This window comes from Cavia porcellus, unplaced genomic scaffold, assembly GCF_034190915.1.
Source record: "Cavia porcellus strain 051 isolate PalLab524CR breed Dunkin Hartley unplaced genomic scaffold, mCavPor4.1 scaffold_9, whole genome shotgun sequence".
Taxonomy (NCBI): Eukaryota; Metazoa; Chordata; class Mammalia; order Rodentia; family Caviidae; genus Cavia; species Cavia porcellus.
In genome coordinates, this window is record NW_026947492.1 from 67,416,592 (window position 1) to 67,430,444 (window position 13,853).

Here is a 13,853-nt window from a genome sequence, read left to right on the forward strand (position 1 = left end):
AGACAGAGACAGATACAGAGACAGGAAGAAAGAAAGCCTGGGAGGGAAGGAAGGAGGCAAAGAGGGAAGGGTGGAAGCTGGAAGGCTGAAAAATCTGCATTTAGGTCTTTGGGTGAAAATCATCACTATAAATGAGTTATCAGAGAAAAATGTGTTGGAAGAAGGCTGAAAAATTCAAGATGCAGGAGAAAATTACAAAATATAATACTGTAAAATTCATCTTTCTAAAGCCTATGTAATAATGCAATTCTTCAGTTATAGATGCATGCATCTGTGGCCCCCATACAGAAACAAACAGGGCAATCCTTTTGGTCATTCCATTTGTATTTTGATTTTGCAGTTGCCCTTCTGTGAGAATCATGTCATCCCCCATACCTACTGTGAGCACATAAGCATTGCTTGCCTGTCTTGCGCCAGTATCAAGATCAATATCATGTATGGTTTATGTGCCGTATGTAATCTTAGGTTGGACATCGTAACCATTGCCCTTTCATACATGCAGATACTCCAAATTGTTTTCTGCCTCCCTTGTCAGGAAGCCCGTGTCAAGTCCCTCAGCACGTGTGGGTCTCATGTGTGTGTCATCCTTGCCTTCTACACACCAGCTCTCTTTTCATTCATGACCCATCTCTTTGGCAGGAATGTCCCCTGCAACATCCACATACTGCTGGCTAATCTTTATGTTGTAGTGCCACCAATGCTCAATCCTGTCATCTATGGACTAAGAACCAAACAAATCTATGATTCTGTGAAGAAAATATTGCTGTAGAGACAAACCATGGAAAAAGAATAGCACCTAATTCATACAGCACTCCATATGCAATTGTATGAAAGGTCAACCAGAGGAATGCATTGTTATGAAAATTACTTTCTAGTGTGTGAATTTATTGGCTATCCTGGAGTATTAAAGAACACTGATTCCAAATGCTTTTCACGTCACTTCTCAGCCTCTGTTTCTGAATTCTTCTTCTGTCCCTTCAATCTCCTTAATATTTTATTTTAGTAGGTTATTAAATATTCTGTCTTTTGCAACATTTTGATGTTTTACAATCAATTTTAACATATACAGTGTTAGAATAATTCATGTTTATTGAACTATCTTCTCTCAATATTGGTAAGGACCTGCTGAGGTAAGGAGCAAACCCAAATTCTGCTGCCCATAGAAAGTCATGAATAGCCCAATGATTTCCTAATATATTGTCCTTAGTTCACTCATGTTATCATTTTTAATCTTTTTGTGCAAATATTGTAGGACTGATTTTAGTATTTTCCTATTTTTTATATTAAACATAAAAGTGAAATCCTTTAAAAATTTGGAGTTATCATTTTTCCTTTTGATACAAACTTAAGATAAACAAGAGATGCACCAGCTCTGCTGACCAACAGGCTCCAGACACAGTTGAAGAAGATTCACTTCTCTCCCAACATTCCAGATTTTCCTAACCTGTTGATTTAAAAAATACAAGTATTGTGTTCTGATCTCAACTCTCTAATTCTCACTGGTTTCTTTCACAGACACTATGGGAAAACCACCCCACTCCCTCCCCATGAGAGCCTCAGGCTCCTCAAGTCACGTTCAGAAGAGCTGTAATTCAGATAAGTGCTCCTTTAGTCCACACATGTGCTATGGTGAGGTAAGGCAGTCACACTGACTCTAGATGTTTCAGAACTGGCCGGTCTGCAGCCAAACAAAAGATTTCATGATTCTTCACAGAGCAACCAGACTCAGAAAAGTGGGCTTGTGGGAGATCTCTTGAGACAACTAATACGATTTGAGTTTGTGGCTCCTGAATGAACTGCATGTGTCTTACAAGAAATGGCATCTCTCCAGTTATGACCTGGGATAGGGCTGTAACTATTCCTAAGAATTAATTTGAGGCTTTCCTCCAAGTCTTCCTCCAAGTCTCACTATGAGAGAAAGTGACATAAATTAGATTAAATGTGAGATTTATTGGTGTCTATGCTTAAAATTTTTTATAATTCTGGTATAAATTATGTTGCACACAGCTCACAGCAATCTGAGTTATGTCATTTTGCATTTACAAAATACTATGAGGTACACATCTTGTAGGATACTGTGAAATGCAAATATTAATACTCTGTAGTTGTTCAAATATGCACTCTGTGGTGAGAGTACAACAGCTTTAGTCAAACTAATGAACATCCCTAGCTTGTTTTCTAGTCTGTATCATAATAAAATTACCTGCCCCCAAATTCTTATGAAGACAAACTGACATAATGCCAGTAATGTGACTAAGAATGGGTCAAAGACAAGTTCAATCCATGTTGGCTTATTTTATTTTGTTTTTATGAAGAGGTATATAAGGGAAGCCAGGCATGGTGGTGCACAGCTACAATCTGCAGTCAGGAGGCACAGAGAGGAGGATCACTGCCAGTTCAGGCTTGACCAGGGCTGCATAGTGAGTTTAGGGCAAAGCCTTCACTATTGAGGAAGATCCTGTCTCAAAACTATTAAAAAGATGAATAATGGAGACACAATTTATGCAAAAGATGTCATAAATCATATGTTTTCTTTTTGTCCCAAAGTGTATATATGTATGTTCTTCATCATCTTAAGTTCTCTGTCACTTCATCTGACAAGAAAGAGAGGCTAACAGACTTCAAATTTGTAGCTGACTGCTTCCTGAGTATATCTCAATATGTAATATTATCATTAGGAAAATGTTGAGGGTTCATGTGGATCATACTATATTTGAACTGATAGATATATACATATCTGTTTAAGACTGGTTATTCAAAATTATATTGAAATTAATTATGTAAAAATAATACCTTAGCTTCTCCTTTTATTGTTTGGCTTTCATTGGAACAGCAAACAAATAGATAGACAGATACAATTTCCCTCCAACAAGAATCTGCAATATAGTAAGGGTCAAATGCATGAAAATAGAAAGTACAATATTGTAGAACCAGAAATTTAAAGGTTAAAAACAAGATGCTGTTTCTCAGCTAGAAACAGCACTGGGCTCGTGACTCAGTCCTAACTCAGCCCTGCAGAAATAAAAACAACCTCTGTGGCTGTGATATGCTGGGGATGTGCTGTGCCAGGGAACTCAGAGATAGAGTCCGCCATTATGCTAATCAGGGTTGTAAAATATGTCAGACTCAAGTCTACAGAAACCAGGTGTCTTAAAGACAAGTTGTGCAGAACAAAGACAGTTAATTAGCTCTGACCTGCTGGTCACCCCTTATGAACTGACCAATAACAGATAGATAAGATGCCCACCACTCCGCACTAACTGTAATGATTGGCTTCTGTGATAAATGCTTACATTGCAGTTTTTCCCCCTTAAAAACACCAGCCCTGCCCCAACTCAGGGTTCTCCGTTTCCACCTGTTTGGAGGACCCCGTGTACACGGACAAATAAAAACCCCTTTGTTTTTACATGAGAGCGAGGCCCTTGGAGTCTTCCTTGCGACACTGATCTTACAATATGTCAAAAGATGGAAAACAGTTAAGGGAACCTACTATGGGCCACCAAGGTAGCTAGACAAATGAGGAAAAATGTCAGTTGCTAGGTGAGTAGTGTTCAACCTTAATTAAAGGTTATTACAGTTTTTTATCTGTGGAAAATAGTATAAGAACAAAGATTCAGGTACATAGCTTTCATAGACTGAGAAAATGACTAACCTGTACAGAGAGAGAGGTAGAGTAAGATATTTCTAGTGTTTAGAAAAATTTATTAGTGATTCACACAGTGAAGAGTACATGTTTTGTTACATCTTGCTTTATGCCATTTTTTTCCTGATGAATGCAGTTGAAATACTGCATTGCTTATTCACATACCATAAACAGTACAGGTAGGTAATCTTTAAATACATGAACACTGCCAAAAATTCATACCATAGTGATAAAGTAAATTATATTCTGACTATACATTTTGCTATCAATTATGTATTTTTCTGTTAATTTTCCATGAAATTGGATACACACATATATCTGTTTTTGGAAAAAATATTTGTTTGCTTAATTAAAAGTAAATTATGAGGGTCTGGGGGTTTAGCTCAGCGGCAGAAGCACCTGCCTTACAAGCAGGCAGTCATGAGTTCGATCCCTGGTACTGATAAAAATGAAAAAAGACCAAAAAAACCAAAAAAAGTAAATTATGAATATTCCTATAATACTATAAAAATCAAGTTGATATTCTTTTTAATTTCAATATGTGTTTGTGATATTACTTCATGGAAACACATTGTATGTTTTATAAAACAGTCTAAATGTATCATAAAGTTTTGAACTTAACTGTCAGTTCACTGATGTACATTGAGATGATTCAACTTTCATTTAATTAGAGATAAGTTTATAATGACAATAATTTTATATAATCACATGCATATGTGTGAAACTAATTCTCTGGGATGAGAAATAATTAAATTATTTTTCCAATAATATTATTTTAATGATTAGTGTAAAATATTATTCTAAAAGTTGTATCATTTCACAAAATCCTACCAATTACTCTTAAGTGTTGCTTTTTAATCCATGCCTCACTAGCATCATTAACCATGGTATTCCATTGGATTATAGTACACAATCTGTACTATATTTATTTAAGATTCTATTTTCTCATTGTAGTAATGACAAAGCCAATTTCAAGGTATTTGGTGTTTTCATCCATTTCATTGTGAATTTTTCTCTTGCAAACTATACACTTACTTTCTACCTGGAACATGGAGAAAGAAGGAATGTTAAAGTAAATGAGAAATTTAAGAATGCTGAGAGAATCACAAATACAGATGCATGATATACGTGTTCCTTTGTAGACAAGTAAGACTGTGAGATTCTCATTAGATTAATTTTCTCAGGTAAGAGTTAGTTGTCAAGTAAGTGCATCGAAAGACCTTTAATAGAGGATATAGTCCTAGATATCATTAAGTCCACAGCTTCATTATGAAATTTGAATATGAGGCTTTGAAACAGTATTCATAATCAAATATTTCTGTCAAACTTGCATAAGTTGTCACATAATTAATGTAATTTACCAGTATAATTAACTCTTATGTATCTGGAAAAAGCATGTCAGTTAGAAACTAGATATAACACTTTCCACTTGCTTAACTACATATAAATTATTTAAACTGTCCTAATGCAAAATAGAGATAAAATTTATGGGAGTTTATATGTAAAGTATTGTTAGGAAATCAGTGAAATCATAATCAATGAATGATACATTTGGAAATGTTAGCTATTATTTTATCACATAATTTTCAAGCAATCTGGCTCCTTTTATACATCTTCTGTCCTATGGGGCAATGATAGTCCCCATTGGTCTCAATGGTCCTGTTGCTCCTTCAGATCACGATTCAGAAAATGACATTTCTTAGACTTTTCTAAGTTGCCCTGGCACATGTATTCAACTCTTTTCATGTTCACATGGTAATATCCATCCACAGGGACTTTGAAGTTCACATAACAAATTTAAGCAGATACTTCAGATGTGAATTTTGGAAGATAGATTGAGTCTATACCATTTAATGGCATTACAATTGAATATTGGAGTCACGTGTGCTATACACAGTTCAACACTTGCTTTTCATGATTACAAATACTTTTATTTATGAAAGTCTATAATAGTGAGGAAATTACCACAAGATCCACATCAATTGTGTTTCTAGGGAAAAAATTAAAAGGAACTGTAAGGCAATTGTATGATTTTCAAAATGCTGTGATAATATTCTTTGGAAAGGAAAGAAGTAGGATGAGTAAATTACAGTATAGAGCTCAGGTAGGGGAATCTATGTAGATGACTGCAGAGTAAAGAGAATATCATGAACTCGACTTGAATAGAGTAAACTGCCCAGGAATTGAATTTAAACAAGAGTTATTGGTTTGACTTATTAGATAAGTAAAAGGAAGAGATGGGCAATAAGATTATGGGTTATAGTGGCATCACTGTAAATGGCCTGCTAAGGTAAGTAAACCCCAATACTGCTGCCCATTGAGTTATGAATTGACTAGTGATTTGTTTATTTCTTGATACACTGTCCTCAGCTCACTCATGTTATCATCCCTAATTTTTCTTGCAAAAATATGTATAAATCTCCTGATCATCCCACCTCAAACAGATACCTTGTCCACTTTTTTAGTTTTGCATCCCAAAATCACAACCTGTTGCTTGGTATGACTTTAACAAGTATAGCTAATTTTTTTTTAAAAACCCTCATATTCAAAACCTCCCATCATCTCTCTTATTGCAATACTTTCTTATAACTGCTCTACTTCTTACTCTATCATTGCATGACTCCTACACATTTTTAATTTTTAATTATTACCACTTCCTTTTCAATCTACAAGGATATATTTTTAATATTTTTATATCTGGATTTGTGTATATAAATATCTCCTTGGCTAGCATTTATATCTATGATGTATTACAAACCCCAAACTCATCTATCAGTGAAAATTATCAATACTGACATTGTGACATAAGTTACTAAAGCTGCTCCTGTGTAGTTAAGGTGATTGACACATCTCAGTGCATCTTAATGAGAAAAACAAAATATTCTTTCAGATCTCAGTGTATATACCATCCACAGATTTAGATGCTATGCATTTCAAGACATTGTAATCAAAATAATACCAGATACTGTTGAATGATGTGATAATTTTTAACTATTATATCTGGATCTTTTATATTTTGTAATTATTTCGTGGTCCTACAGTTCCCTGCATTTGCTTTCCATTCAGCGATTTGAAAGCACACAAATTATCATTTTGTTGGCTTTAGGGGAAGCATCCATGAAGAGTAGGCTACAGCATCAGGACCCTGCTATATCAGCATGAAAACGTATGTGCTTCCATCAACCTTCATTCTCATTAGCATTCCTGGTTTGGAGGCTGCCCACTGTTAGATCTCCACCCCATTTTGCATGATCTACCTTTTGGCACTAGGTGGGAAATTGTTCACTTGTGTTTATCATCAAGACAGACCCCAGCTTCCACAAGCAAATGTATCTGTTCCTCTGCATGCTGGCAGTGGCTGACCTTGTTGTGTGCACTACAGCTGTCCCCAAACTTCCCAGCCTCTTCTGGTTTCATAATGGAAAGATTAGCTTGGAAGCCTGCCTCAGTCAAGTGTTCCCGATTCACTCTTGCTGCACCATGGAGTCTGGTTTCTTCTTGTCCATGATGTTTGGTCATTATATAGCCATTTATAACCCACCGACACTCAGGTATTCTCACACATCCTGTAGTTGGAGGAATGGGACTTGCTATTGTACTCTGGGACATAGCACTTCTTAGTCCTCATCCTTTCCTGCTGTGCTGGCTTCCCTACTGCAGAACCAACATAATTTCCCACACCTGCTGTGAGTTCATGGGCCTTATCAAGGTTTGCCAGTGCTGATACAAGAATTTGCAGAGCCTGCAGCCTCATTGTTGTCTTCATCACTGGAGGGTGAACTTCATACTGATCCTTTGTTCCTATGTCCTCATTCTCCACACTGACTTCCACCTCCCCTCCAAGGATGCCAGGCTCAAGACCTTGGGCACCTGTGTCTCCCATGTCTGTGTCATCTTAGTATCCTACACTCCAGCCTTCTTCTCTTTTCTCACATATAGGTTTGGGCACAAAGTGGCTCCCCATACCCACATTTTGTGGCTAGTATCTATTTTCTTGTTCCACCCATAGTAAGCCCTATTATTTATGGAGTAAGGACCAAGAGAATACGAAAGAGGTTCCTCAGATTGTTAAATTTTTTAAAGCCTCTAAATTGAGTAATGTAAATTGTGATAGCTCGGACCCCGGAATAAAATCCAAGGAAGCAAGAAATTAAAATTTAGGGGGCAAAGGCTTTATTATAGGCAGGCCCTGTGACACAGCCTCCAGGAGCCAATTTGGAGACTGTGCCCCTGACAGCTAAAAGTCAGGGCTTTTATCTTGTAAATCCACAAACAGCTGCTGTTCACACAATGTAAGGAGGGGGATGGAGGTGTGGCACACTACAGAGCAGGAACACGGAACAGGGAAAGATTACATTTCATGGGAAAAGCAAGATTCAGGTAACAAGCAAGTTTTCCTGCAAACAAGCAAGTTTAGATAAGAAGAAATCCTGTTTTCCTCAGCAAAGAATAGAAAAGTCTAACAGCAATTCACAACCTTAGTTACCTTATCTTAGCATCACCTCTGTTATTTGTAGAGGGCAGCAATAGTTAACATATCAATTAGGTAAGATTTTACAATTCTTTGCAGAGGAGAGCATTGATTAACATATCAATTAGGTCACCCAGAGGGGAAAGGGAAACATATAAGGAAGCTATTTTTCCTAGAGTACAACTGTAATGACTTGGAATAGTTAAAGAAAGTGTTATATTTTTTGGCCTAGAATATATAGTTTCTTCATTAAGTTCTACTTTTAATGATCCAATGACCAGGTTTTTCTTTTACTTTTTTTTTTTTTTTTGGAAAGTAATTTTTTTCCAAGACAAGATATATGGCTAAGAAATTGTAACAATAGACTACCTATACATTCTATAAATGTTTTTCAAAGAATAGTGGAATTACTCTAAAATGCAGTTTTCATTATTCTGGTCTTAAGTAATCATTTGAACTTATCATGCGTGATTGTCATGCTCTGTATTTGAAAGTTCTAATTTTATGTTTCTCAGATTTTATTTTTTTTTTCATTTTTCATTAGTATGTATTTGCAATTCATTCATCATAGTAGATGGGTGGGTATGCATTTCAAATGTTATTTTCATTAAAGTCATCTTGCTTCTGAACTGTTTTGGAGATCAAGTATATGGAAAAGCACTAGAATACGTGAAAAATCTCGCCATGAACTGTTTTTTACTAGATCATTTTGATAATACTGTGTAGTGCTCTATAGTAGTTCTGATTATTATGAAATAATAGCTCAAATAACATCTTTAATATAAGCCAGGTACACTGACTCCCATTACCAAAAAAATAAATAAAATAAAATAAAAATTCCTAGATACTTCAGTATAAAAGAAATGAGAAAATGAAATGAGAAATGAGAAACTTCAGAGGAATATATTGGTCACCCACGCATGGAATGGGGGTGCTCAAAGAAATGAAGCATGGTACAGTTAGGAACCAGGGATCTTTTATTTGTTTCATTAGGCAGAAATTTGTTGAATTGCATAATCCATATTCCTTAGTCTTAGTTTTACTGAATGGGAGAGAATGCCCACCCCTGGGGGGGGATAATGATCTGTTCCAAATGCCAAAAGAATGGTCTTTTCATGGGCTAAAAAGGACCACCTGAAAGTAAAAGAGACAGGCAGATCCATTTGCAGCTAAAAGGAATTGCCCAGGTTTGCTGTTTATGAAGAGAAAAAACAGTAAATAAGTCAGTCTTCTGTTTGAGTCTCTAGTTTTCTTTATATAGTTTTTTATTTAAAGTCTGAAAAATTTTAGGGGAACAGGAAAGAAGAATAGAAATGAGAAATATGAAAACCTCTTGAGATACAGGAGGGTTCCTAAATAGATTGGCCTGAAGTACAATTTTTAATATCATGATTTTCTTGTCTCCTTAGATGTAACATTATTTCTTCTATCCTATATCACCTTTCATTTTTTGAGTGAATCTAATATTTTTATGCAATGTTTCTGGTATACAAAATTAGGGAACAATTAAATTTGCCCTACATATTTTTTCCTGCTTCAAGAGTAATGGCTTAATATTTGAAAGTAATGTTAAAAACATTTTATATCTCTTAAATCTTAATTTTTGCTAATGTTATACTCATATTTTTTTCTAATGGATAATATCCAGTATGAACAAACATCGATTTTCATTTGGCCATTTGAATTATGACATTGCCTATTTTATATGCTTTTACATAAAAAGATCTCTTGACAACTAAATTTTATGTGTGTGTGCATTGAAAGGTTTGGCCCAGACAGGACACTGTAGCCAGGAAAGCCACAACCGGAAGCAGGAAGCCCCATCTTGCCCTGCCCCTAGGAAGTTACCTGTGACGCCATCTTCCCGCCCCTGGGAATTTACATATGGCACCAAACCTAGGACCAATGGGCTACCTGTGCATCCCTAATGCCCGCCTTAGGTTCCACCCCAAACGAAGGCTATTTACAGGCCCCCAAGCCATGTGTCCACCAGAGAGATCGCCGGACGCCAGCAGTGGGGTGCCGGTCATCTCTCTCCGTGTTCTCAGAATAAAGGCCGCTTTTTATTTTATATTTCTCATCTTTTGTTAATATTTTTCATCTTTTGGAAATAACTCTATCATTTGGTGCCGTGACTCGATCGGCAGGCAACTGACTCTTGGGCCACATACCCAAAGTCTTCTAGCCGATAACCAGATAACATCCTGGATTAATCCCAAGCTTTTTCCTCTCCCAAGACGTTCCTGTCACCAGCCACCTGCACTCTGCATCGGCCAGACTGATTTCAGGTGAGCACTCCCCGGGGAACTTTTCGCACTGGGCAGCCCCAGTGGAATGTTCTCCCCGTCTGCGTGGGTCTGTGCATTTTCACGTCCTTAGGACCGCCCAGGGCAGGGTTCTTTCTGGGCAAACCTGCGTCCACAAAATCTCTCACGTTCTTTGGGTTCGGATAGCCCAAAGCAGGGATCTTTGGGACCGCCCACACTGAAAGAACTCCTCACTTCCCTTAAAGCCTTGCGCTTTCATGGGCAAAACTGTTACTGACCCCACGTAGACTCCATTCGTAAATCTCTCAGTGACGACTGGAGTTTACCAGTTTTTGGAACCGTAGCTGCCGCGTGGTACCACAAATAAGTGACGACTTTTTCTGGACCTCCGGTTTTTTTTCTTGCCTGAATCACTCACGGGGAACGTATTTTCTAACTCCCAAAAGACACCTTTACAATGTCTAATTTCCAATTTACGTACTCTAAAAATTAAAGGTACCATAAAAACTAAACAACTAACTTTTTACTGCCAGGAGGTCTGGCCAACCTACCCACTTATCGGCAAGCCTTGGCCCAAAAAAGGAACATTTGACCCCTGCATTCTCAGGAACTTGTACGATTTTTGTCAAGCTGGCAACAAGTTATTAGAATTCCCTTATGTCCAAGCTTTTCTTATTCTGAGAACACGCCCATCTCTCATTAAGTCTTGTGCTCCCGCTGAGATACTTTTAGCTAAGTCTACTGCGCCGCAAACTTTTCTGCTCTGCCCTCCGGTGTTTTCACAGCCACCGCCTGCCTACCACCAAACTCGTTCCCTGCCGTTACCTCCCGCTGGACCACTCTCTCCTTCCCCTATGCCTGATTCTCTCAGCAGCTCTAATCCCTCTCCATTGCAGATACCTCCTGCTGTGTGATCGTCTCCCTCTCCACCTTCCAGGACCCATAATTCTCCCAGCAGCTCTAATCCCTCTGTGTTGCAGTTATCTCCCGATGTTGGATCCTCTCTCCCTCTGTCTCCAGGGACCCATATCTCTCCCAGCGGCTCTGATCCCTCTGTTAGTGCTTCCTCGCAGTCTCCGACTTCTCCTGAGAATTCTCTATCCCCTACAGCATTCTCACCGCCTGCCCACCATACTAGGTCTCGGTCGCTATGTCCTTCCAGCAGGTCGCGTGATTGTTCCAGCTTGCACGGGGAACAGTTGCCATGTTGCAACCCTCTGCCACGTGGCATGGCGCCGCCATGTTCAGGAGGGCCTCATGGCGACAGGGCGCCACCATGTTCCCAGGCGCCGCCATGTTTTGGGTCAAGTGACAGGGTGCCGCCATGTTTCCAGGGCCCTCACTGTCAACAGGCGTCTCCTTGTGGCTCCTCTTGTGAACTACAACATCCGCCCTGTTGCAGTGCACATGATGCTTCATTGTGCTGCTGACAGCAGTCCTCTAGCTGCAAGGCACACAGTGAGACGCCATCTGCTCGTGTTTCCCAGAGTGACCAGCAGCAGCTCTGTAGCCGCTCTACAGACGATTGCTCACATGCACCTACTGGACGGATAGCTGCTCAATGGCCCTCTGCTCTGGAATCTTCTCCTCAGGCTCTGCTTCCACTTCGGGAGCAAGCTGGCCCCAAGGAACTTGCTAACATCCATGTGCCTTTTTCCCTTTCTGATCTATCCCAGATTGCCCATAAATTAGGTAGCTTCTCTGTTGACCCACAGAATTATATCAGGCAATTTAAATTTATTACTAATTGTTATGATTTACATTTTAAGGACGTTTATAATGACTCTGGGCCTATAGCTGTGCCAGAGCAGGACAAGCATACTAACTATAACAAACTTTTAAAACAGTTCCAGGAGGCTAATCAAAACCCAGCTGTGTTCCTAAATTGGCTTTCTAATCCTTGCGCCCTGCAAGCAGTTCCAGCTTCACGCACTGTGTCGGGCCGCCTCCCAGCCCCTCCCCCATGCGCCGTCCCAGCCCCTCCCTCCCCTGTCTGCCGTCCTCGTCGCCGCTGCCACCTTACACTTTTACGGGGGCAGTCTGAGCCCACCCCTGCGCGCTACATCCCAGCGCTTGCCCCACCCACTGGGCGTGCTCTGCCAGAGCGCCGCAAAACAGCAGTTCAGCGGCTCTGCTCAGGCATGCTTTTTTTTACAATTTGGCTCCGCTCAAAAGATGCTTTTTTATTACAATTCTCAAACCATTTAATCAAGGTTATTGGCCACCTGATAATTTTACCAGCCTTGTTTATCAATCAAAGCCTTCACCAATCTCCTGTTTAAAAACTAAGGTTATAAATTCCTTTTTGCTGGGAACCACTAGCTCTATTTCAAGACAAGGGTTTTCTTCAAAGTTTTATTTTGTTTGTCTTGGTTCATACTACTGCAAATAACAACTTTAAAAGTAAATTAGATCACTTTTGATAGATTTATTCATAAGATTGCTAAACCTTTACTGCAAAATGTTTCCATTAAAGCCTTGTTTGGCAGACTAAAGCCTTTTTGGTTAATTCCATGTGTCACCCTATAAAAAAAGCCTGGATAAAAAAGCCGGATAAAGCCTGCTCTCTAATCCAAAATGCCAATATTAAATTCCTGCACACTTACTTAATTCTACTATAGTCCAAATCCCAAACAAAAAGGCAAAACTTGACCTTCAAACCTTATAGAGATCTTAATATGGTTTTTATATTTTTAACACTTGTGACACTTGGAGTTCTGAGACAGGTAAACCTACACAAGGTGGAGCTGCCTGCCCCCTCCATGGACCACGCTCAAATGCAGCAGAAGATACTGGGCAAGAAAATGCCCCACCCTGTCATTCTTTGAGACCTTACTCCAGGGCTACTGGACTGTCCTAGCCACCAGAGAGTGGGTAAGTCATCCTAAGTTCTAGCCCTGACAGGAAATGTCGACACTGCCAGATTCGTCACCAACAGAAAATCGCTGCTGGAGGCTGAGGGGATTCAGGGCAACAACAGCCCCCTTTAAGGTGTCCGTCTCAGATTCCAAGTCGCACTAAAGTCTCAGGTAAGACATTCTCTATATTTGTGGACATAGAGGCCATATATACAGAGTTCTTCCTGAGTATTCAGGCTGCTATATTAAGTCATCAATCTCTATGACAGGGTATTGGTGGTCAACCTATGCCATTTACATTACAAACAGGGCCTATTTTGTGCAGGTCTCAGTCCTAAATCTTAAAATGCCTTTTATACAGGCTGACTTAGACATACTGAGGCCTCAACAGCTTCCACCTGTTGTCACTGGTGGACCTCTCCTCAGTGATATAGACCACCCCCTTCCTTTCTTATTCACCAATTTCTCAGGAACCCTAGTCAAGACTCAGATACATTTTTGTCTTCTCACTTGGTTTATACTTTTTCAGGATACATATAAGCCTTTCTCATACTTGCTAAAGTTCTGTTACAGCAAATCATTCCAAGGACTACAACCAGGTTACAGCGACCCAT

At 39.1% G+C, this 13,853-nt stretch overlaps 1 pseudogene; it reads left to right on the forward strand.

The window, feature by feature from the left end:
* The first annotated feature begins 6,801 nt into the window (after positions 1 to 6,801).
* LOC111755526 (olfactory receptor 52D1-like) lies at positions 6,802 to 7,780 on the forward strand (annotated as a pseudogene).
* Positions 7,781 to 13,853: the final 6,073 nt, after the last annotated feature.